We start from the raw sequence: 21,509 nt of genomic DNA on the forward strand, positions 1-21,509 counted from the left end.
TATTAAACATGTGTCAGAACTTCTGTGTGTTCCCCCCCCCCAACAATAATAATCCTGTGAAGTTTGACATTCACTCTATTTTCAACTTACCTTTCGAAGCATGCCAAAAGAAATTTCAGAAGTGTTTATAAAAGAATGGCAACTGTCTCTCAGCTGCAATGAGTTGGAGGAAAAATCAAAGCCAATGGCTGTGCGATTTTTACTTCTTTTTTCTAAGAAAGAGGGCAGGTTCAAACAGGCACGCAGTATGAGCAATCAGGCAGACAGCATGATCTGAGTTCCACTCTGCTAGCATGGATTAGAAGTGACTTTAGAGAACTTGTTGAAGTGGGAAAAGGAAAGCCAAAGGATGTGCAGATGCCATCTCCAGTGTGACAGAGACTATCCACCAGCAGGATATTCACTATAGCGTTTAAGCAAATGGTGGGTGCATTCGTCCTGTTAGGTTTTGGCCTTTTGTGATTTGCTGGTTCACGAGCCGTTAGTGTTCTTTAAGGGTGGGTTATTTAATTAGATTGACTGGGATGCTCCCTCATCAAGCATGTTAGTGGCTGTATTTGACTCTCCAGGTGAGAAATGTAGAGAAAAATGTGTTTGCATTGTTTTTGGTTGTTTTGGTTTTTTCCTGCTTTTCAGGTGGCTGTTGGGTTTTTAGATTGGTAATGGTTCTTGAATGATTAGGTTAGAATTCCTAATCTATATGGCTATATGCAAGGACTTTTTGTTGGGAGGAGAGGGGGGGGTCACTTTTTGAATGGCCTGTGTACATTCAATAGATTATGCCAATAGACACTACACGTGCAAGTTTGCATGCATCATATGGGACCCTGCAGCAGGATTCCTGATCCTGGGGGCTGCATTCAGACACCCCTTTCTTCAATTTCCCCTGATATTTCCTGACTTGATAATTTCCACATTTTATGTGATAAATGACATAAAAGTTATTTCTGGGATTCTAGTAGAATCTAGTGGAAGTTTAGCATACATTTCTGTGCTAATTGCTTTAAAAAACAACGACCACCACTTGCAACCCCTTTAACCTGAATATTTGTGGGAGTTTTGCCCTGTCATCTTCCTCTGGTTTTCATGAATCATGCCACTATCACTCATATGATCAAATTTGGGGTGGAATTCTAGCATGCAGTTCTTTCCTGCTGTTTTCACGGGTGAATCATGGGGGGCCAGGAATGCACATGTGCATCCAAGATAGCAACATATCTGATGGCGTTCACGCTTGTGTCACACCATGCTCACTGGTGTGCATTAAATTTAGCCCAACATGGCAGTATGTTGATCAAAAAGCCGCAGTTACATGATGCAACAGAAACTGGGGCAAAAGTACTAGCAATATAACCAGGAAATGAATACAATGATCCCCATGTCTGAAAGCACCTCACTTTACTGGCCAAGGGAGCCAACATCTGTCCGCAGACAGTTTTTCTGGGTCATGTGTCCAGCATGACTAAGCCGCTTATGGCGGAACCAGAGCAGTGCATGGAAACGCCGTTTACCTTCCCGCCGGAGCGGTACCTATTTATCTGCTTGCACTTTAGCGTGCTTTCGAACTGCTAGGTTGGCAGGAGCTGGGACCGAGCAACGGGAGCTCACCCCGTCGTGGGCATTCGAACCGCCAACCTTCTGATCGGCAAGCCCTAGGCTCAGTGGTTTAGACCACAGCCCGTGTCATGCTATTTGTATAATTAGAGCCAAATTTATTTGTTGTTTAGTCGTTTAGTCGTGTCCGACTCTTCGTGACCCCATGGACCAGAGCATGCCAGGCACTCCTGTCTTCCACTGCCTCCCACAGTTTGGTCAAACTCATGTTCGTAGCTTCGAGAACACTGTCCAACCATCTCGTCCTCTGTCGTCCCCTTCTCCTTGTGCCCTCAATCTTTCCTAACATCAGGGTCTTTTCCAGGGAGTCTTCTCTTCTCATGAGGTGGCCAAAGTATTGGAGCCTCAGCTTCACGATCTGTCCTTCCAGTGAGCACTCAGGGCTGATTTCCTTCAGAATGGATAGGTTTGACCTTCCTACAGTCCATGGGACTCTCTAGAGTCTCCTCCAGCACCATAATTCAAAAGCTTCAATTCTTCGGTGATCAGCCTTCTTCATGGTCCAGCTCTCACTTCCATACATCACTACTAGGAAAACCATAGCTTTAACTATACAGACCTTTGCCAAATTTATAATCAAGGAAACTGTGTTAGAATAGTCAGGGCTAGAGCTGTAGTTTGTCAACCTGTCCACTTACCTTAATTGGTCAGGTGGCATTGTGGGATTACACCTCCCACCCACCATTATCCGGTGAGTGACTATGTTTCGAGGGGCAGGCTGGTGGTTCGATGGTTATGCCCAATGCCTATGCCAAACCTCTTCATCTGTAATCAATAGTGTCCTAATGTTCTCTTGTCTATTTATTTGGGAGCCAGGCATACACAATGTTGAATAATAGTTTCTTACCAAAGAAAAAATTGGGGTGGATTTTTTAATCACTTGAAGTATTTAAAATAATTATTTTAAAATGCATTATCCCTGTTTGTTGATTGATTTGCGTCTGATCATATCAGACTCACTAGACCTCAGAAGTCAGTTACACTTACAACATATTTTGCCTCGTTCTATGTATCCATCAGCATATTTACAGTAGCAATAATTGCAACAGCAGCAAGTAATTTTTACATGACTAATAAAACGTTAAACTGTTAAGATATCTGTCACTGTTAATCAACAATTTTCACACAGAACCTCTCTTTGAAGAGCATTTACTACATACATCTTCCAACATATAATAAGGCTGGGCTACAAGAGTCAGTTTCCTCTAGAACATCCTCCTGTTTCATTATTGATGAGGATGTGATAGCAAGATGATCTGATTGATCAGCTGACAAGATTTCTAAAAGCACAACAGAGGGGAAATCCTCCTCTTGGGCCTTGCATTTAGAATTGCAACAAAAATAATTTTGGTGCTGGGAATTGGAACTTCACCTAGGGTGTGAATCTCTTCTCATTTGCGCAGGGGAAAGGATGCTTCAGCAGGAATATGTCCCACCCCTAGCTATGTGCTATGTTGAGCATTCTCTCAGCTCAAATATTTCAGCTTGCCAGAAGGAACAACTACGGTACTCTTTTCTCCCCCTGCAAGCTCTTCTGTGAGTTCTCCCAACTAACCCCACCCTGCCAAGCCAACTGAAGGAGCAGAGGATGGGAAAGCCCCAATACACAACCTGAAGTCCTTGTGCAAGGTTTCTACTGATGGGCCTCAGGTAAATCTTGCCCTGATGTTGTTGTTGTTGTTGTTGATGGTGGTGGTGGTGATGATGATGATGATTTATACCCCACCCATCTGGCTGGGTTTCCCCAGCCACTCTGGGCGACTTCCAAAAAAATATTAAAAATACAATAAAACATTGAACATTAAAAACTTCCCTAAACAGGGCTGCTTTCAGATGTCTTCAAAAAGTCAGATAGTTGTTTCTTTCCTTGACCTCTGGTGGGAGGGTGTTCCACAGGGCGGGCACCACTACCGAGAAGGCCCTCTGCCTGGTTCCCTGTAACCTCACTTCTCGCAGTGAGGGAACCGCCAGAAGGCCCTCGGAACTGGACCTCATTGTCTGGGCTGAACGTTTGAAAATTATCAAAGAGGAGAGAATGTTTGGGTTGAAATTTGTCATAGGCAGGGCACAGGATTTTTTTTGTGCTTGCCTCACTTTCAAGGGGGTCCAAAGGGGGTTGGCAAGTGTTTCATTCTGCCAATCGCCTCTCTGGTGGTCTGCACTCTGCCGTCTTCCTTGGAGGAAACGGAAAGAATCTGTGTGGCATCTTTTATGCTCTTGAATATCAACATGCATCGAAAATTAGGGAGACTAAAATGAATAAGTAAAGAGCCCTGAAAAGTTGTGGAGCCAATTGCCCTGATATATCATAGTAGAATTCCAGAACCTTCACTACAAAATTTGTCAAACTCTTTAAACACACTGCCTCAATGATGGTGGTGCAGGGAGGAAGAGAGATGGGTAGTCAGTAAATAACTCTCATATCCAATATTTATCTTTGTATTAAAATGCGTGTGATTTCAGGAATGATGGATTCCTACATTGCCTGGGTAGAAGATTGATAATGCATTCTGAAGAACTTATTGCAATACTAAGGATCTTTTATTTGGATGAGAAATCAATACCTATCTGCAAAGAAAATGATGAGAGTGCAGACAGGGCTGCCAGCTCGACCACCTTGACTGGGAAACTAATTGCTTTACGTCTGGTCCATCTATCTTTTGCATCTCACCCACCATCTTTAGGTGTGTGTGTGTGTGTGTGTGTGTGTGTGTGTGTGTGTGTGTGTGTAATGTAGGCATTCTTTGGGAGCTGTATGTCCACCAAGAATGGACAAACTGTAGATACAAATAAGGAAACAGAGAGCTTGTGGAAAGAGCATCTTTCTTATCTGGTTTCAGTCTAGTATGGGATGTTGAGCCCCATATATAATATTAATTTAAATTCTTCTGGGGTTGGGGAGCAGATGGCAGAAGCTTAAAACAGGGGGGTGGGAAACATCAGGACCAGGGGGTGAATATGCCCTTCCAGTCCCCTCTATTTGGCCCAGGGGACACTCCTCTCACTAGTCCTGCTTCTTCTTCTTTCTTCTTTGGCGATCACTTGTAGCCAAGTAAGATTGTCTTCCATAAACACGGTTTTAACAATGAGTCCATAAGTGACTGTGGAGGCCAATTCTGGATCCACACGTCCTTCCACAGTGAGGACATTGGTTTCCAGGTGAAAGTTGATCACGGTGTGGATTTGCCAATCGTGCCTTCCTCTTAGCATGTTTCTCCCTTGTGTCCTGAGTTTGAGTGTCTTCAAAGCCCATGACACCTTTGGTAAAGGCTGTTCTCCAACTGGAGCGCTCGCAGGCCAGTGCTTCCCAGCTGTCAGTGTTTATACTACATTTTTTTAGATTTGCCTTGAGACTGTCTTTAAACCTCTTTTGTTGACCACCAGCATTACATTTTCCAATTTTAATTTTGGAATAGAGTAGTTGCTTTGGAAGACAATAATCAGACATCTGTACAACATGACCAGTCCAACGAAGTTGATGTTGAAGAATCATTGCTTCAACACTGGTGATCTTTGCTTCTTCCAGTACACTGATATTAGTTCGCCTGTCTTCCCAAGCGATGTGTAAAAATTTTCGGAGACACGGTTGATGGAATCTTTAGAGGAGTTGGAGATGGTGTTTATAAGTGGTCCATGTTTCACAAGCATATAGTAAAGTTGGTAGTACAATAGTTTTGTAAACAAGCATTTTGGTTTCCCTGCGAATGTCCCAGTCCTCAAACACTCTGTGTTTTGAGAAAGCCGCACTCGCAGAGCTCAGGCGATGCTGGATTTTAGCATCAATGTTGGCCCTTGTGGAAAAATAACTGCCCAGAGGGATTAAATTCCGAATTGGTGATATGTTTAAATTAAGATCCGTACAAAGAGATAATATATGTTAGGTTAAAGTAAGGGAAAACCATCCGGAATTAGCCGGAAAGGAAAGTGGGAATGTAACAAGTAAGAGGAAGAGTATACTGTAAGATAACAGTGGACAGACAATCGGAAGTACTTCTACATTTTTCTTCTTTCTTTTCTTTTTTTCATTTTTTTTCTTTCTTCTTTTTTTTGCATTTTTATCTTTTGTATTATTATTTTTGCAGGTATTTTTTGTTATTACTTTTTTCGTTTTGTGTTTATGTCTTATAAATTATGTTTAATAATTGCTGTATGAATTAGGTGGTGAATGTTTGGAATTTTGATTTAGTATATATATATATATACATATATATATCCTTGGTTATTATGATTTGATTTGATTATGATTTGATTATTTTATATGTGTGGAAGTATTGGCTCTGTATGCATGATTATAACAAGTTATGATTTATGTAAACTCGTGAAGGAGGGAGCATTGAATCCCCCCCCTTTTTTTTTTTCCTTCTTCATTTTGTGATTTTTTGTTGGTTTTTTTTTCTCTGTATTTATTTATTTTCTTGTTCCTTTAATATGTAATTTTAAAAATTCTGAAATAAAAATTTTTAAATTAAATAAAAAAAAATTAAATAAAAAAGAAAAAGAAAAATAACTGCCCAGGTAGCAGAACGTTAATTTGTAAACATCATTCAGCTCCTCCATGATAATATGACAGCAACAATCACAGATAACAATGGATCTCAAAGTGAACTATTCACAGTGGTATCAGGTGTTAAACAGGGTTGTGTTATTGCCCCAACTCTATTCATTATTTTCATTGTCATGATCCTATACTTCGTTGAAGGGAAACTCCCCACCAGAGTAGAAATCATATATCGAACAGATTGAAAGCTCTTCAATCTGAGCAGGCTGAAAGCAAAATGTAGGTTATCGTAACGTTCGTCATGGAGCTTCAGTATGCTGAGGACAACGTAGTGTGTGCACGCTCAGAGGATGCCCTCCAAACCATCCTGAATATCTTTGGAGAAGCTCACGAAAAGCTTGGACTATCACTCAACATCCAAAAAACCAAAGTGTTGCAGCAACAAGTACAAAAATAACCCCTCTGTAGTGCCACAAATCCAATTCAATAGTCCTGCTTTACACCCACCCTGAAGGATATTTTTTTCCTGGCTGGAATGTACCCTTGAACTCCAGCAATCATTCTTGGTTTCCTGGACTGAATATATTGTGTGTGTGTGTGTGTGTGTGTGTGTGTGTGTGTGTGAGAGAGAGAGAGAGAGAGAGAGAGAGAGAGAGAGAGAGAGAGAGAGAGAGAGAGAGAAACTACCCTTCTCTAGAGATAAAATTCACATTTGTTGTTCCACCCATTTTTTATCATCATGAATTTATTTCGTGAGCCACCCCGAGACCTGCGGGTATAAGGACAGCATACAAATTTAATAGATAATAATATAAATCCTTAAACTACCTGAAGGACCGCCTCTCCTCATATGAACAAACCCAGATCATGCAGTCATCCTCTGAGGCCCTTCTTCATGTGCCTACTCCAAAAGAAGTCCAGAGGGTGCCAAAATGAGAATGGCCTTTTCTGCAGTGGCTCCCCACTTGTGGAATGCTCTTCCCAGGAAGGCACACCTGGTGCCTTAATATCTTTAGGAACCAGGGAAAAAAACATTCCTCTTCTCCTTTCATGAATTAAGCAATCTATGTCCTTTTAAACTGGGTGGTAAAGTAATTAAATAAATGAATAAATAAGTAAGTAAAATAATAATAATTGATGTATGCAAAGTATGAAATAGATCAATTCCATGCAGAGCAAGCACTTGGATCCAATGACACAACTCCCCTTGCTTCCAAGAAATGGTGACAATTTTTTCTGTGTTTTTATTACTACAATAATTCTAAGATATAAAAGTTGAGAAAGGAACTATATCAAATGTCCTTAACGCATACTGTTGGGGGAAGATTTACGGTAGCTATTTCCACAACCAGGCATTCTAACCTTCCCCCAACTGGAATCTCTGCCCCAGATCCAAAATGGCATCTCCGGCATGTAATGAAGGGAATTATAGGATTCAATTATTAAAACATTTTCCAGCGCAACCGGCTTCTTTGGGAGATACTGCAAGCAGTCATGGTTGTTCAGCTTACGGCATCTACACAGACAGATAAATTGATATTGGCAAAGAGAATGCCCAGCTACTGAAGCATTATCTTGGCAGGGCAGAAAACTATAGACATATAATCTACAGTACAGCATAAAAGATGAAGTAATTCCAAGTCAGATCAATAGCATCGTTTGATATTTTCTCTTAAAATTCTCTTTGAAGTAGATGGTCCGTGTCAAGTGTTCTCCTTCAATAAAGCTTTCATATAGCTGGGGGAGGTGAGGAAGGAACTTTAGAAAGTTCAGCTACACCCCATTATTACTGTACCTTCATGGCAGAAGGTGCTTTGCAGGTATTCCAGGATCTGTGACTGGAAATTCCTAGTTTAAAGCAGTGGTGTTCTCCAGTAGTGATCAGATCATAGAATCATAGAGTTGGAAGAGACCACAAGGGCCATCCAGTCCAACCCCCTGCCAAGCAGGAAACACCATCAAAGCATTCTTGACATATGCCTGTCAAGCCTCTGCTTAAAGACACTCCTTGGTAGCAAATTCCACTGCCGAACAGCTCTTCAGGGACAGATCTACTATGAAACCAGTGAAGCTTAAGCTTCAGAACCCCTAATCCCAGAGGGGACACAGAGGCAACTTTAATCCATACTGCTTACAAATTTTGATTCTAGTAGACTCAATTTGAGTTGCACAACTCAGTTTGATTAATTTCTGTTGTATATATTTCAACAATCCCAATGTTTGAGAGTCAGTAGCACAGATGTTGTAAAGTTGTGGCGATCTGTCATGGAACAACTCAATTGAATAAGTTAGCAGTGGTCACCCAGACCTCATTGCTGGTGGTAAAGGGCACCCCATGACAGTTCCAGCTTCAGGGCCCCCAAAATGTAGGCCTGCCACTGGATTGGAGTCTATCAGCTGCAGTCAACATGGCCAGTAATCGGGGGTAATGGGAGTTGCAGTCTGGCAATATCTGACGTGCCTCCAGTTAACCACCTCTAGTTTAAAGTGTCTGCCTTCTTGATCTAGGACAGGCTTCCCCAGTCTAAACCACATGAAATCCTTCATGTTCACCTGTGACATGTGGAACGGGCCATTAAGAATCTGATGGAAGGGACAGGGTTAGCAAGCACTTCCTTGTTCTCCGTCCCACCCATCCCCACAATGGGAAACCCAAGAGGGGAATGCTGATGAGCCCTGAGAAATATCTGAAACAGGGATGGGAAACTTATGGCCCTCCAAATGCTTGAACGACAATTCCCATCATCCCTGACAGCTGATGAGGCTAACTGGGGCTGATGGGAGATGGAATCCAACAACCACTGATCCTCGCTTTGGTTGCAAGATGTCATGGGTTTAGTTCCCAGACAAGTCCCTGCAATGGGGGAAAGCAGGGCTACAAAACCATTAGGAGAGAGATCATGGCTCATTGGTTGAGAACTCACAGGAGCTGCTGGAGAGACTGGATAAATACACCAGGTGTATGTATCTGTCAGGCACCAGTTGACCTCCTCTCTGGAGTCATGGGTGCTTCTCCCAGTGCTCTACCAGTGTTTGTGGTGAATTGGTGCTTCTATGTAACACACATGTGCCCATAGCAAGCACACATGGTGGTTGAACACATCTCACTCTTTCCAGTCTGTGCCCCATTCACCTATTTTTATCTGTCATTCCATTCAATTTCATGTCCATTCTTTCCAAATTCAACTGAAATGTTTTCATTCTGTTACTATGGGTATTGCACTCACCATTAACTCTCGTATTGTTTTATTACTTTGTTGATTGCTTACCTGGTCTCCTTTGGGAGGAAGGGTGGACTGGAAACATAATGAATAAATAAAGAACGACTTCAACTTCTGTTGCATTCTTTACTAAAATTATTCTTTTTCAACAGACACATACTTTACTTTAGAGGGATGGTGATTTATAAAATCTTCATGAATCAAAGTCCCAATAAAAGTTGCTGTGTTGTTCATAATATCTTGATTATTTTTTATTTGAAAAAAAGAATTCTAGCTGTGCCACTAATTAGGTGGAAGGATTCCAGATCTAAGTGTCTGATGACTGATTTGGAACTATATTACCAAATCTTAATATTCTTCCCCACCCCACAGAGACTCAGTTGCTTTGAGGAGCTTCATTTGGGAGCTCCTCAAAGCATCAACCTATTCAATATAATGTGATTGCTGCCATCAGAAAGGATAATATGTATATTCCAAATATGCACAGTTCAATCACTAAAGGTTATGAAGAGTTGGAGGGTTCCAAAGCTGTGCTGGCTGCGGAATATTTTTGCGGGAGGGGGCCTAGGCAAGAGGCTCGGTGGACAGAATGACAATTCTTTCTCACTACCTCTAACTCCTTGGGTGTTCCATGTCAGGTAAAACTAATGGCCATGTTGGGATTGTCATTATTGAGACCCCTGATGATGTCCATTGTTGCCTCCCCATCTGAATCTTGCTCTGAACCAAGAGATGGCGCAGACCAGACCATTAGCATGTTGCTATACCTGTATGTTGGTGAACTCATTGATCAGAATCACTACATTGTTCTGTTGAACCTCATTTACCAGCTTTCTGACATCCCTGGCTTGGTTTCCTGATATCACTACGGTACATTGTTTGAACTATTTCAGTAATGTGAGGAAGCCTAAGCACCCATTTATGGCCAAGGTGTTGACCTGAGGGAAGGCTCCACCCCCTGGCCTGGCTCAGATCTAAGCCTGCACCCCCATTTTCCATTCCCAGGTGCAGGCTAGGATCCAGCTCCTGATAGGCAGCATGGGCTTACACACACACACACACACACACACACACACACACACACACACACACCTATCTGGGAGGCTGAACCTGAGATTCCCACATTGGGGCCTTAGAGGGGCCTCCACCATGTGTCAGGGACTGGACTGAGGAGGAATGGTGGAGACCACTGCCCCCTCCTCCTGCACTTCCCAGAGAAGAAAAAGACAGTATAGATTTACAACAGTGGTTTGCAGAAGGGCACAGTTCAGAGGCTGCAAAGGGGAGCAGCTGGGAAATATTGGGAGAGGAACAGGAAGACGAATAAGCACCAGGAGAGAGGCAGCTGACAGACTCAGTGTCTTTAGAAAGCATTCCTGACTCGCCCCCTCTCCCAGGACTTGGCGGGCATTGAAAGTAGGAGAACAGAATGCTCAGAGGCAGAAAGCACAGATCAGCCAACGTAGGGGTGACATATAATAGGAGAGATGGAGCAGTGCCATCATACAAGACAGTGGTAAGAGCTTCTTGTCTTTCTGTTACTGGCAGACTGCCGTGAGGGAGGGGGATCAGATTCCCTGAAGCCTGACACCATTCTGCAATGGTGCCTCACCAAAGGGGCTAAAAGGAAGAGACAGCAGAAGCATAGCATCTAACTGAGAACAATCTAACACGATTAGCTCCATATATGTTGATTATGATGAAGTGACACTTAAGACTTTCAACTAGGTTTTCAGCTAGGACTCCCCTATCAGCTATTTTGTATACCTTTTCCTGGGCCAACTGGAAAAGACTTGCAGAATGTGTGATCCAGTATGCCAGATGTTGCAATGCATGGCAGTGTTCCGGGGTTTTTGCTATCTGTGTTGGACAAGAGAGAACAGGGGGAAAGGCTGTCAAATACCCAGCCACACAATGCATGACTATCAAGAAACATTCTAGTGGGTGGCCCCTAAGTTTTACTGTTTAACCACCACATGCTATACCTGCTGTCAAGGGATGGGTAATAATGAACAATTATCTCTTGAAGCAGCAGGATGCTGTGTAATAAATTCACTCCGCATTTAATTAAGGAGGCAAGAAATTATTCCACTCCAACACTTGAGGCACAAGAAGAACACAGCAACAATAGAACCCTATTCCCCACCCCACCCCCGCTTTCTTCCCAGTTGTGGATGCCCAATTAATTATTACAGCTAGGTTTTGCACATAGACTTGAAAGAGAGCTTCTCTTTAGTATGCAAAGAAGCGAGCTAGATATGCAGAGAATTCTGGGATCTGTGCAAAACACACCATATCAGAAAATAGCTAATTAATTGCTAAAATCAAAATTCAATGAACCAGTAAACAGTTTTCATCAAGTGTATTAATGAAGAGGAAATATATTTAATAGACTGATAATGTATTATTAAAATTAGACAAAACCAAAGTGAGCTCAGAGCATTGAAATTCACTGATAATCCTTTGCTAAAAGCTTACAACATGTTTATTTTTCAGACTCTTTGTGTACTGCTTTGAATTACTGGTTTCCGTATTAATGAGATCTCGGCTGCTGCCTCCCCCTGACTTATTCTTAGGTTGATTCTTCACCATCCACATAACAGAACTAGTAAGAAGGGACTTGTAGTGATTTTAAAAAGAATAATAATCCAAAACTAACAGTGCATGATAGGTGGGGGCCGAAACTTCTTGCTGCAAAATATTGCTTCCATTTTTCACATCTCTCTTTCCAGATATCTCAATCTGCTTCTGAGCTTCCCAAGGGTGTTGAGAGGCCCAAGCAATCCTTCTGTCCTCCTGTCTCATCTGGTTATTGTGTGTGATGATCCAGCTGTTGTGAAGCCAGAATACTGGGTATTGCACAGGTGTTTGTATGCTCTGGTCTTTACACAAGTAGAGAGATTACACTGAACACAGAGACAAGCTGCCTCTACACATGTTCAAGTGTTTGTGTGATTCTTGATTTGTGCAGCTCCATAGCTGCCAAGTACCCCGTTTTCCCCGGGAAACCCCCCATTTTTTCATACCGTTTCCCGGCGGTCCCCTGTATCACTTCGTCTCCCGTTATTCTCCCTTATATTCTCCTGCCGGCGGCCATTTTTTCTGCTTTGCCCATCTATGGGCACCAAAAATGGCCGGCGCCGGCACCAAAAGTCGCGTCTACACATGTCCGGACATGCGTAGACGTGACTTCTGGTGTCGTCGCCGGCCCTTTTTGGTGCCCATAGATGGGCAAAGCGACACCGGAAGTTGTGCCTACACACTTCCGAACATGCGTAGATGCGACTTCCGGTGTCGGCAGCGGCCCTTTTGGGCCCATAGATGGGCAAAGCGACACCGGAAGTTGCGCCTACGCACTTCCGAACATGCGTATACGTGACTTCCGGTGTCAGCAGCGGCTGTTTTTGGTGCCCATAGATGGGCAAAGCGACACCGGAAGTTGTGTCTACGCAACTTCCGGAGTCACACGGCTGCTGGTCCCAGATTCTGCAGTCCAGGACTTGGCAGGTATGTGCAGCTCAACTATTGGTAAGGGTATCTTGCTAAAAGAATCCTGGAGGAGGGGCTCCTGTTCGACACCCAGATAAGGGCTAGTGCCATAACACTCCTCCAAAGGGGACTTCTTGGGGAACTCCCTGATTTGATGTAGGGCGTCCCTTTGCGTTGGCTTCACCATAAGTGATACTGCCAGCAGACAGGTTGGAGTGATATATGGGGTTGCTTACCCCAATGCCTATGGCCAAACCTTTGCATCAGTAACCAATAAAGTTGCTGCCTTATTTTATCCCATGGAACCAATATACCGTGTTCTGTCTAGTTATTTGATCCTTAGGGAACAGGGTGGTCATGGGACCTCGACACGCAATAACTATATATGTCACAACTCAGCTGTTTTGTATACATGGATCGTTCACTCATTGACTGTAACATGAGAACACCCCTTAGGCTCAGATCTCTTAATTTAGGAGACTTTCCTGGCAATCACCATTATCTCCATTTTTTCTAGTTAGATGGCTTGATCCAGTAGAAGAAGTGCAAAAAAAAAAGTTGAACCCCAAAACAAAAGAGAGCATGTATCAATATGGCATGTGAAGGATAATGAATGATGGGATAGAATAAAATTCTAAATAAATGAATAAAATAATAGATAGAGGCACTGATGCTCCCCCCCCCACTTTTGAACATTGCAAAAGAAGAAGAAAAGCTCACAAGAAATGACACAAGATGCACCAGAACCCCCTAAAACTATTATGTTTCCTGCTGAAGGAAGTCTGGAAAGCCCATGGGAATAGCATCCATCCATGAGGTTCCATTATGAGGGGTGCCTATGCAAGACTCTCTCTTTTTTGCAATGTTTAAAACCAGGAGACGGGGACATTCTGCACCTTGTATATTGTCAGGAACCATGCTGAGGAGGGCTGTACTTAGGAAGAATGGTGGGAGCCACACACACCCATCCTGAATCTTTCCAGGAGCAGGGGGACAGTATAGATTTGGAACAGTGGTTTGCAGAGGGGTATAGTTCAGAAGGCAGAAGGTGGGAAATACTCGATGGGGAACAAATACCGGTAGCAGAAGAAACACTAGAAGAGAGAGAGTTAACAGATTCACAGTCTCTGGATAGTATCCACCCCCTTTCCCCAAAGACATGGAATGCTCAGAAAGTGTCAGAACAGAAAGCACAGAGACTACAAACTCAGATTACACGATGTAGGAATGACATGGATTAATAGGGATGGCGGGGGGGGGGAGAGTGAGCTTTAATTAGGAGCACCGCCATTCTGGTTAGATGCTTTCTTTTGTCCTTTGCTGTGTTTATTAAAGAAACTAACTGGTAAGGCGTTTCTTTCTTTGATCTTATCTACTGCCAAGGGGGGAGGAAACCAATTCCCTGAAGCCCAACATATATCCACTCACCCCCGTTAAGTGCTATGAACAAATGAACTCTCAAAACCCTTCACCTTATTTATGGGCTGACAATTTTTGTAGGATGAATCATTTTACAGGAGATGAGAAATTCTCTAACAATTCATGGGTGCTGGTGTTCATCATTATCATGGACACGCTCAGCAAAATAGTGCAGTGTATACTTCCTTCTGAAAGGAGTTTCAGCCATCTCTGGGCAAAGCAGGTATTCCATTCTTCCATGGTCCATGTTCCTCTCCCCTCCCCCTTTCTTGTCTATGATTCTACCTTTCATGACTACTGAGGATGCTCAGTCTTCACTGGGTTATATTGAGGTAGGTTGCCAATTTATGCTTCCTAATTTTGTTATTATTATTTCTGCACACCACAATGTTCCTTTGAACGTGCTGGAATCCCACTCTGCTTTCTGAGTGGACCTGTTTTGGTTAGAAGCCTGTCGGCACTCAAAACCTGAACCTGACATTAGAAGGAGTGATAATACACTGCAGTGTGAAAATCATGTACTTGTACATGTGGATAATAGCACACCCACAAATCAAATCTTGTTGTTCTCCCCTTCTCTCCAGTAAAAGGCATTTTGCCAGTGTTTGCCAGTAACAGAATCTATCTATAAAACAAATTTGTCTAAGTGTCTGCACCATGAGAAAGAACTTCAGATAACTGGCTTAACAACTTTACATTGAAAATGAGAAACTGTTAATGTTACTCTTCCAGGTGATGGCAAATATGAGGGGAGAATGATAAGAAATTGAACCCTGCTCCCACTCACCCACCCTAGTGTATAATTAACAAACTGGCTCCAAATGTTCATATTATATAATAAAACTTTAAGGATGGCATCATGCTGCAGTTCTTGCAGCCACCAATAGGCTGCAAAACCACAGCAGGTGACTAGCTACTGTGGAATAACTAGGACAGGCTGGGGCAGCTTCCCAGCAACAATCTTACTCTGTTGCTGCTGCACACCTCATGCTGACCTTGTTGTTTTGACTTCAGTAGTGTCAAATGCTGGGGAGCAGAGAAGTGGCAGTGGATTGTGAAAGTTGCTGGGGATTTGCCCCAGCCTCTCCTGCCTGTTTTTCGGAGGCTCACCTGAGCAGCAAAAACCAACTCCATGGGGCTGAGGTGTCTTTAGCCCCCTCAATACTTTTGAGCAGGGTTCTTATCCCCCTGAATGTCAGACTTCCCAACAATCTCAAAGGGGCATGCCAGGGCAAAACACCTTTGTGCTGGTGTGTCCCTCTGACAATTAGGAAGGTGTGCTGATGATCTCAAAGGGAGCTTCCTGCAGCCAATCAGAAGCCACGCCTTGGTTTCTGAACATTTTGGAAGTCCAACGGACTTCCGGAATGGATTCCATTCGACTTCTGAAGTATGACTGTCTTCTTCTTCTTCTTCTTCTTCTTCTTCTTCTTCTTCTTCTTCTTCTTCTTCTTCTTCTTCTTCTTCTTCTTCTTCTTCTTCTTCTTCTTCTTCTCCTCCTCCTCCTCCTCCTCCTCCTCCTCCTCCTCCTCCTCCTCCTCCTCCTCCTCCTCCTCCTCCTTCTTCTCCTTCTCCTTCTCCTTCTCCTTCTCCTTCTCCTTCTCCTTCTCCTTCTTCTTCTCCTCCTCTCTATTTTCATTGGAGAAATGTTGGGGTTTGAGACTGCCCAAAGGAAAAATAGGAATAGTCAAATGTAATCTCTCTCTCTCTCTCTCTCTCTCTCTCTCTCTCTCTCTCTCTCTCTCTCTCTCTCTCTCTCTCTCTCTCTCTCTCTCTCTCTCTCTCTCTCTCTCTCTCTCTCTCTCTCTCTCTCTCTCTCTCTCTCTCTCTCTCTCTTTCTGTTGCTGGATTCAATTTCTGCTGCTAAGAATGAGCCAGTTGGCTGAGGAGGTCAAATAGCTTTTGGTTTATTAATTTCACGCAGACCTATGCCTCTTGCCAATGCGGTAAGGAAGTGGAATGACTCCATTAGCACAAGGAATCACAGTCACAGAATGCTCTTTGGTGCACTCAGCCTCTCACTAGAAACATCCTAATTATTTCTAACAGGGATCCATCCATTTAGCAGAAGAGGTGTTGATGGAATTTAAAGAGTTGCCTAGAATAAAGAGGGTGATGGAATCGAGTGCTTCTTAAATATAAAGAATTTGCCACTGACCTGCACAGTCATACGGCACCATGGTAGAAGAAAGAATGTAGGGAAGAAATAACATGCTTTTGTGTTGTTTAGTCATTTTGTCGTGTCCGACTCTTCGTGACCCATGGACCAGAACACGCCAGGCACTCCTGTCTTCCACTGCCTCCCGCAGTTTGGTCAGACTCATGTTCGTAGCTTCGAGAACACTGTCCAACCATCTCATCCTCTGTCGTCCCCTTCTCCTTGTGCCCTCCATCTTTCCCAACATCAGGGTCTTTTCTAGGGAGTCTTCTCTTCTCATGAGGTGGCCAAAGTATTGGAGCCTCAGCTTCAGGATCTGTCCTTCCAGTGAGCACTCAGGGCTGATTTCCTTCAGAATGGATAGGTTTGATCTTCTTGCAGTCCCTGGGACTCTCAATTGTCTTCTCCAGCACCATAATTCAAAAGCATCAATTATTCGGCGATCAGCCTTCTTTATGGTCCAACTCTCACTTCCATATATCACTACTGGGAAAAGCATAGCTTTAACTATACGGACCTTTGTCAGCAAGGTGATGTCTCTGCTTTTTAAGATGCTGTCTGGGTTTGTCATTGCTTTTCTCCCAAGAAGCAGGCGTCTTTTAAGTTCGTGGCTGCCGTCAGGGCCCGCCAACCCACCGTGCTGGGAAACGGGGCGGGGGGGCGCCGGAGGGATCCGTCGCTCCACGGCGCCAGGGGCACTTAAGACGGCCCTGACTGCCGTAACCATCTGCAGTGATCATGGAACCCAATAAAGTAAAATCTCTCACTGCCTCCATTTCTTCCCCTTCTATTTGCCAGGAGGTGATGGGACCAGTGGCCATGATCTTGGTTTTTTTGATGTTGAGCTTCAGACCATATTTTGCTTTTGGTTTCCTTCAAATTTCTTCCTTTGCCAGAGGATGAACAGCCACATCTGCGTCATGTTTTTAATCCAGTGAGAATTTTGGGGTGTGTGGAACAGCCACCAGTCTGAGAAAAGAAAAGAAAAGAAAAAATCACTTGTCTTATCCAAATTGTTTTGCCTTCCCATAAAATTTCTTTGGAATCCCTTTGGCCTTCATTTTGCACTTCAGTTTGGAAGGAATCTAATTGACAACTCTTGATAGAATGCCCACTTCACTAAGGAACAGGAACATAAAAAACTGCTATTCACAGAGTCGGGCTGTTCATCCATCTACCACAATACTATCTCTGCTGACAGGGTGGGGGGAGTCTTCAGGGTTTAAGGGAGAGCTTTCTCCCAGCCCTACCTTGACAAGGATTGATCCCAGGACTTTCTGCATGCGGAGCATTTGCTCTACCATGGAGGAATGGTCTAGTAAAAAGCTGCAGATATGCTTTGAGACAAATTTGACAAAGACACAATTTGGCCAAATTAAGTGGCACTTCATCTAGATGTTGTTGAAGACCCTGGCTGAGATCAGTCCTACCCCACCTGACCTGATTAATGGTGACAGGAAATAGCACAAAGGCACAATTCACATCTCTAAACATTTGTTCCAATATTGTGCCCAAGCCATTCATTGAAGCTTGATAGGAAGAGGAAGTTATTTTAAAAATAATAATTCTTTTGAATAAATTCTTAATTGTCAAAGACTTTATCATTTAATCCCATGCTTTCCATACCTAAAGTACTTTGCTATATAAATATTACTTGGTCCTTTCATTCTGCTTTAATCACAACATTCCCCTTCATTTCTCCTCTGTTCCAGGAGCAATAATTCATTATTCAATATCTGAAATGGGGGAACAGGGAGCAAGAGAGAGCACACTTTTTTAAAATAAATAAAAATCCCCCTTCGTTTTCTTGCAATGTTATCTGCATGTTATTAAGTATTGTCATTACCAACCAAGCAATGACACAACTCTGATACAGTCTAACATAAGGTTGGGAACCTTTTCCAGCCTCAGCCCTGCATCCTATGCAACTTTCCAGGGGCCACATCCCAGTGCTGGGTGGGGCTACAGGCAAAAGTGGGTGGGTCAACTGATGTCAATATCCTCCACTTTCAGATCACCCTCTTCCTGCCCAGTCGAGAAAACAAGGTCCAGAGTGTGGCCTGCCACATGTGTTGGGCTGGTGGCAGGCTGGGACAGCGCCATGGTCATAATTGCAGCCATGAAGTCCTGAGCCACCAAGAGCCAGTTGCCTTGGTATGGATGTTGACGTCCCCTAGAACCAGCAGTCTGGGAGTCCTCAACACTGCCTCCGAGAGCAGCTCTGTCAGTTCAGGCAGGGAGACTGCTGAGCAGCGAGGTGGGCAGTAAACCAGCAGAATCTCTAACTTGTTGTCAGGGACTGGGCAGAGGAGGAATGGTGGAGACCGTCTCCCCATCCTGACCCTTCCAGGGAGGAGGAAAAGAAAGACAGTATAGATTTACAACAGGGGTTTGAGGGAGGTCGCAGCTCGGAGGCAAATGAGGAGGAAAGTTGGGAAATCATGGGAGAGGCAGAGCAACACCTGGCTGACACGTTGTTGTTAGAAAGCATTCCAGACCCTCCATCTCCCAGAACCTGGTGAGCCTTAAAAGTAGGAGAGCAAAGAGCTCAAAGACAGAAGGCACATAGCAGCACCCGTAGAAGTGACGAATGAGGAAGTGGGAGAGACGGGAGGGGTGGAGATTCACTCGGAACAATGCCATTATCCAAGAGGCTGGGTTCTATGGCTTCTTTCTGTAAAAATTGAAATAAAAAAGGACTGTAAGAAACTTTTCCTTGACTTTATAATTTCCTGGGCAACCAGCCAGGAGCCGCTGGCAGCATTCTGACACCTGTCCTGATTACTGAATGCCAGGGCACACACTCTGTATCCCTACCAACACCTGGACAGAGAGCTTGGAGAGAGAGAGATGGAGTCTCTATAGACCCTAGCAACTCCCCACCCCCACCCCTCAAGTGTGTCCTGATGCTGCCTTGCTCACCCACCCAGGTCTCAGTGATACACTGAGGACCCTCTTGGCCTCCTCATCCACAATTGGGTCATGGATGAGGGAGGTCTTATTCAGAGCCAACCCAGCATTCAGCAACAGCAGCCGCAAACCTGAGGTCTGGTTAAGAGGACAATTCCCCAGGCTGGCACACAGCACTATCACTGCCTGTGCTGTGTGCCCCTTACCAGGGCCAGCCCTAAGGCAAGGCTGGGTGGCGCAGGGTGCCAGGGCGCCGGGCTACCAGGGGGCACCGCACAGCGGCGCCTGCGAAAGCCGCGCTGCACCCGCCAGACAGCCGCATGCTCAGAAATGGGGGGGGGGCGCTAGAGGGATAGTTCACACCACGGCGCCAGGGCGCCAGCTACGCTTAAGTCAGCCCTGCCCCTTACATAGCCTGCCCCACCTCCAACACCATACCTCTCCCTGCACCGAACCACTGCAATCAGGCACTCCCCTGTGCTCTTCCCAGCTCGTCTCCTCCAAGACACATCTCCCCTCCCTCAATAAAAACAAACAACAAAAAGAAAAGCCACACAAACTGAAAACAGTTAAAACAGTTAAAATAATTTGCAACTGGTGCTTTAGCCAGGAAATGTAGTTTGGCTGAAGGTGCAGAGGTCATGAGACGAGTGCTGCACTCATCTGCTGGGACTGGCTTTCCTGATGATGAGATGCTTCGCAGGTGCAAGGCTAGTAGGAGGGAGAGGGTGAATGTAGATGGTAAGAGGATTTGAGTCTCTTCTCTTACACCCGCTCCTTATTCACCTCTTTGCCACAACCAGCAGTCTCTCTATTCCTCTTTTTTTCCTGTTGTGCATTCTCCACATCAGTTTGTGATTTATTCCTTTTTAAGGTCCTATGGAAATTCCCTAGCATTTTAGTGCAAATTTCTCCTCATACACACAATATTGCACGCAGTTCAACCCGATGTACATATTTCTGCAAGCCGCTTTCCCCAATACTATGCATTTTGGCATGCTATCTCCAGTAATATATACATTCACATATGTACTTTCCTGCAATCCCAGCATTTTCGTACACATAACTGGCCTGGAGAACTGCAGTGCAAAATTCGGAGAAATGTGAATTTTGGAGGATGGGTGTAAATTGGTTCTTTTTGCATACTGCTTTGGAAAATGTGAATTAAACAGGTTTCCCTCTAAATGCAATCTGAACTGCATTTCTCCCCCATTTCTATCTGATGGTAGTGACAGCCAGTTGAGACCAATTTCCTATCTGAAAGGGAACACTCTAGGTCCCTCCCATCATCTTACTTAAGGGAGGGAGGGATGAATTTCCTTTTCCCCTAGGCTGTTGTCAAGTAAGAGATGTAATGGTTTCTGACTTATTGATAATATGAAAGCCACTAACCTACTTAAAAGTTTACTACAAAGATGTAGTTGGGCAGAAGAGAGCTGCTTCCTGCATATGGCTCCTATTAAAAAAAAATAGATGCTTCTTTTGAATTTGGGCTGGGGACTTCTTTATCAATTATTACCCTTCCAGTCTAACTCAGGGTGATGTATATTAGCAGACAGCCTGATCTGGTAATAATTCATGAGGCTATGATGCCCCCTTTCTACCCCTTTGACTGAAAACGAACCATGAATTTTGAAAGCGTGTTGACATCTCGTCATTTTTACAGGACTCTCCTCACATTTTTCACTGTCTTGACTTAAGAAGGAATATATATGCAGAATATATATGCAGAACTTGCTTCAGCGTAGCTTGAAGCGCTAGAAAAATTAGGCTGGGGCATTACTTTGTCTTGATACTTATTTATTATTTCATTTAGGTGACACCTTTCCTCCAAGCAGTTCAATGTGATGTACATGGCTTGCCCCCCCCTCTCCATTTCACCTCACAACAACCCTGTGAGGTGGGTTAGGCTGAGGGAACATGAGAATTTCCCAAAGTAACCCAATGAGGTCTCAGACAGATCCAGTTCAGGGTGAGGGGATCAGTACCAAGGCAAAATAAGCCAATCTTAAATATACCTATTAAATTTTTAATTTTAATTAAATATAAACAGTTAAACAGGTGTATTAATGGGAGGACAAACAGGGCAATTACCCAGGGTGGCAAATTTGAGAGGCAGCATTTGCAACATCTTCAGGGGAGATCCATACTCTTAGTGGTCTTTTTAAGTACGTGCTAAGAGACATTGGGTTGGGGATGC

Source organism: Zootoca vivipara, chromosome 15 (assembly GCF_965207765.1).
Source record: "Zootoca vivipara chromosome 15, rZooViv2.hap1.1, whole genome shotgun sequence".
NCBI lineage: Eukaryota > Metazoa > Chordata > Lepidosauria > Squamata > Lacertidae > Zootoca > Zootoca vivipara.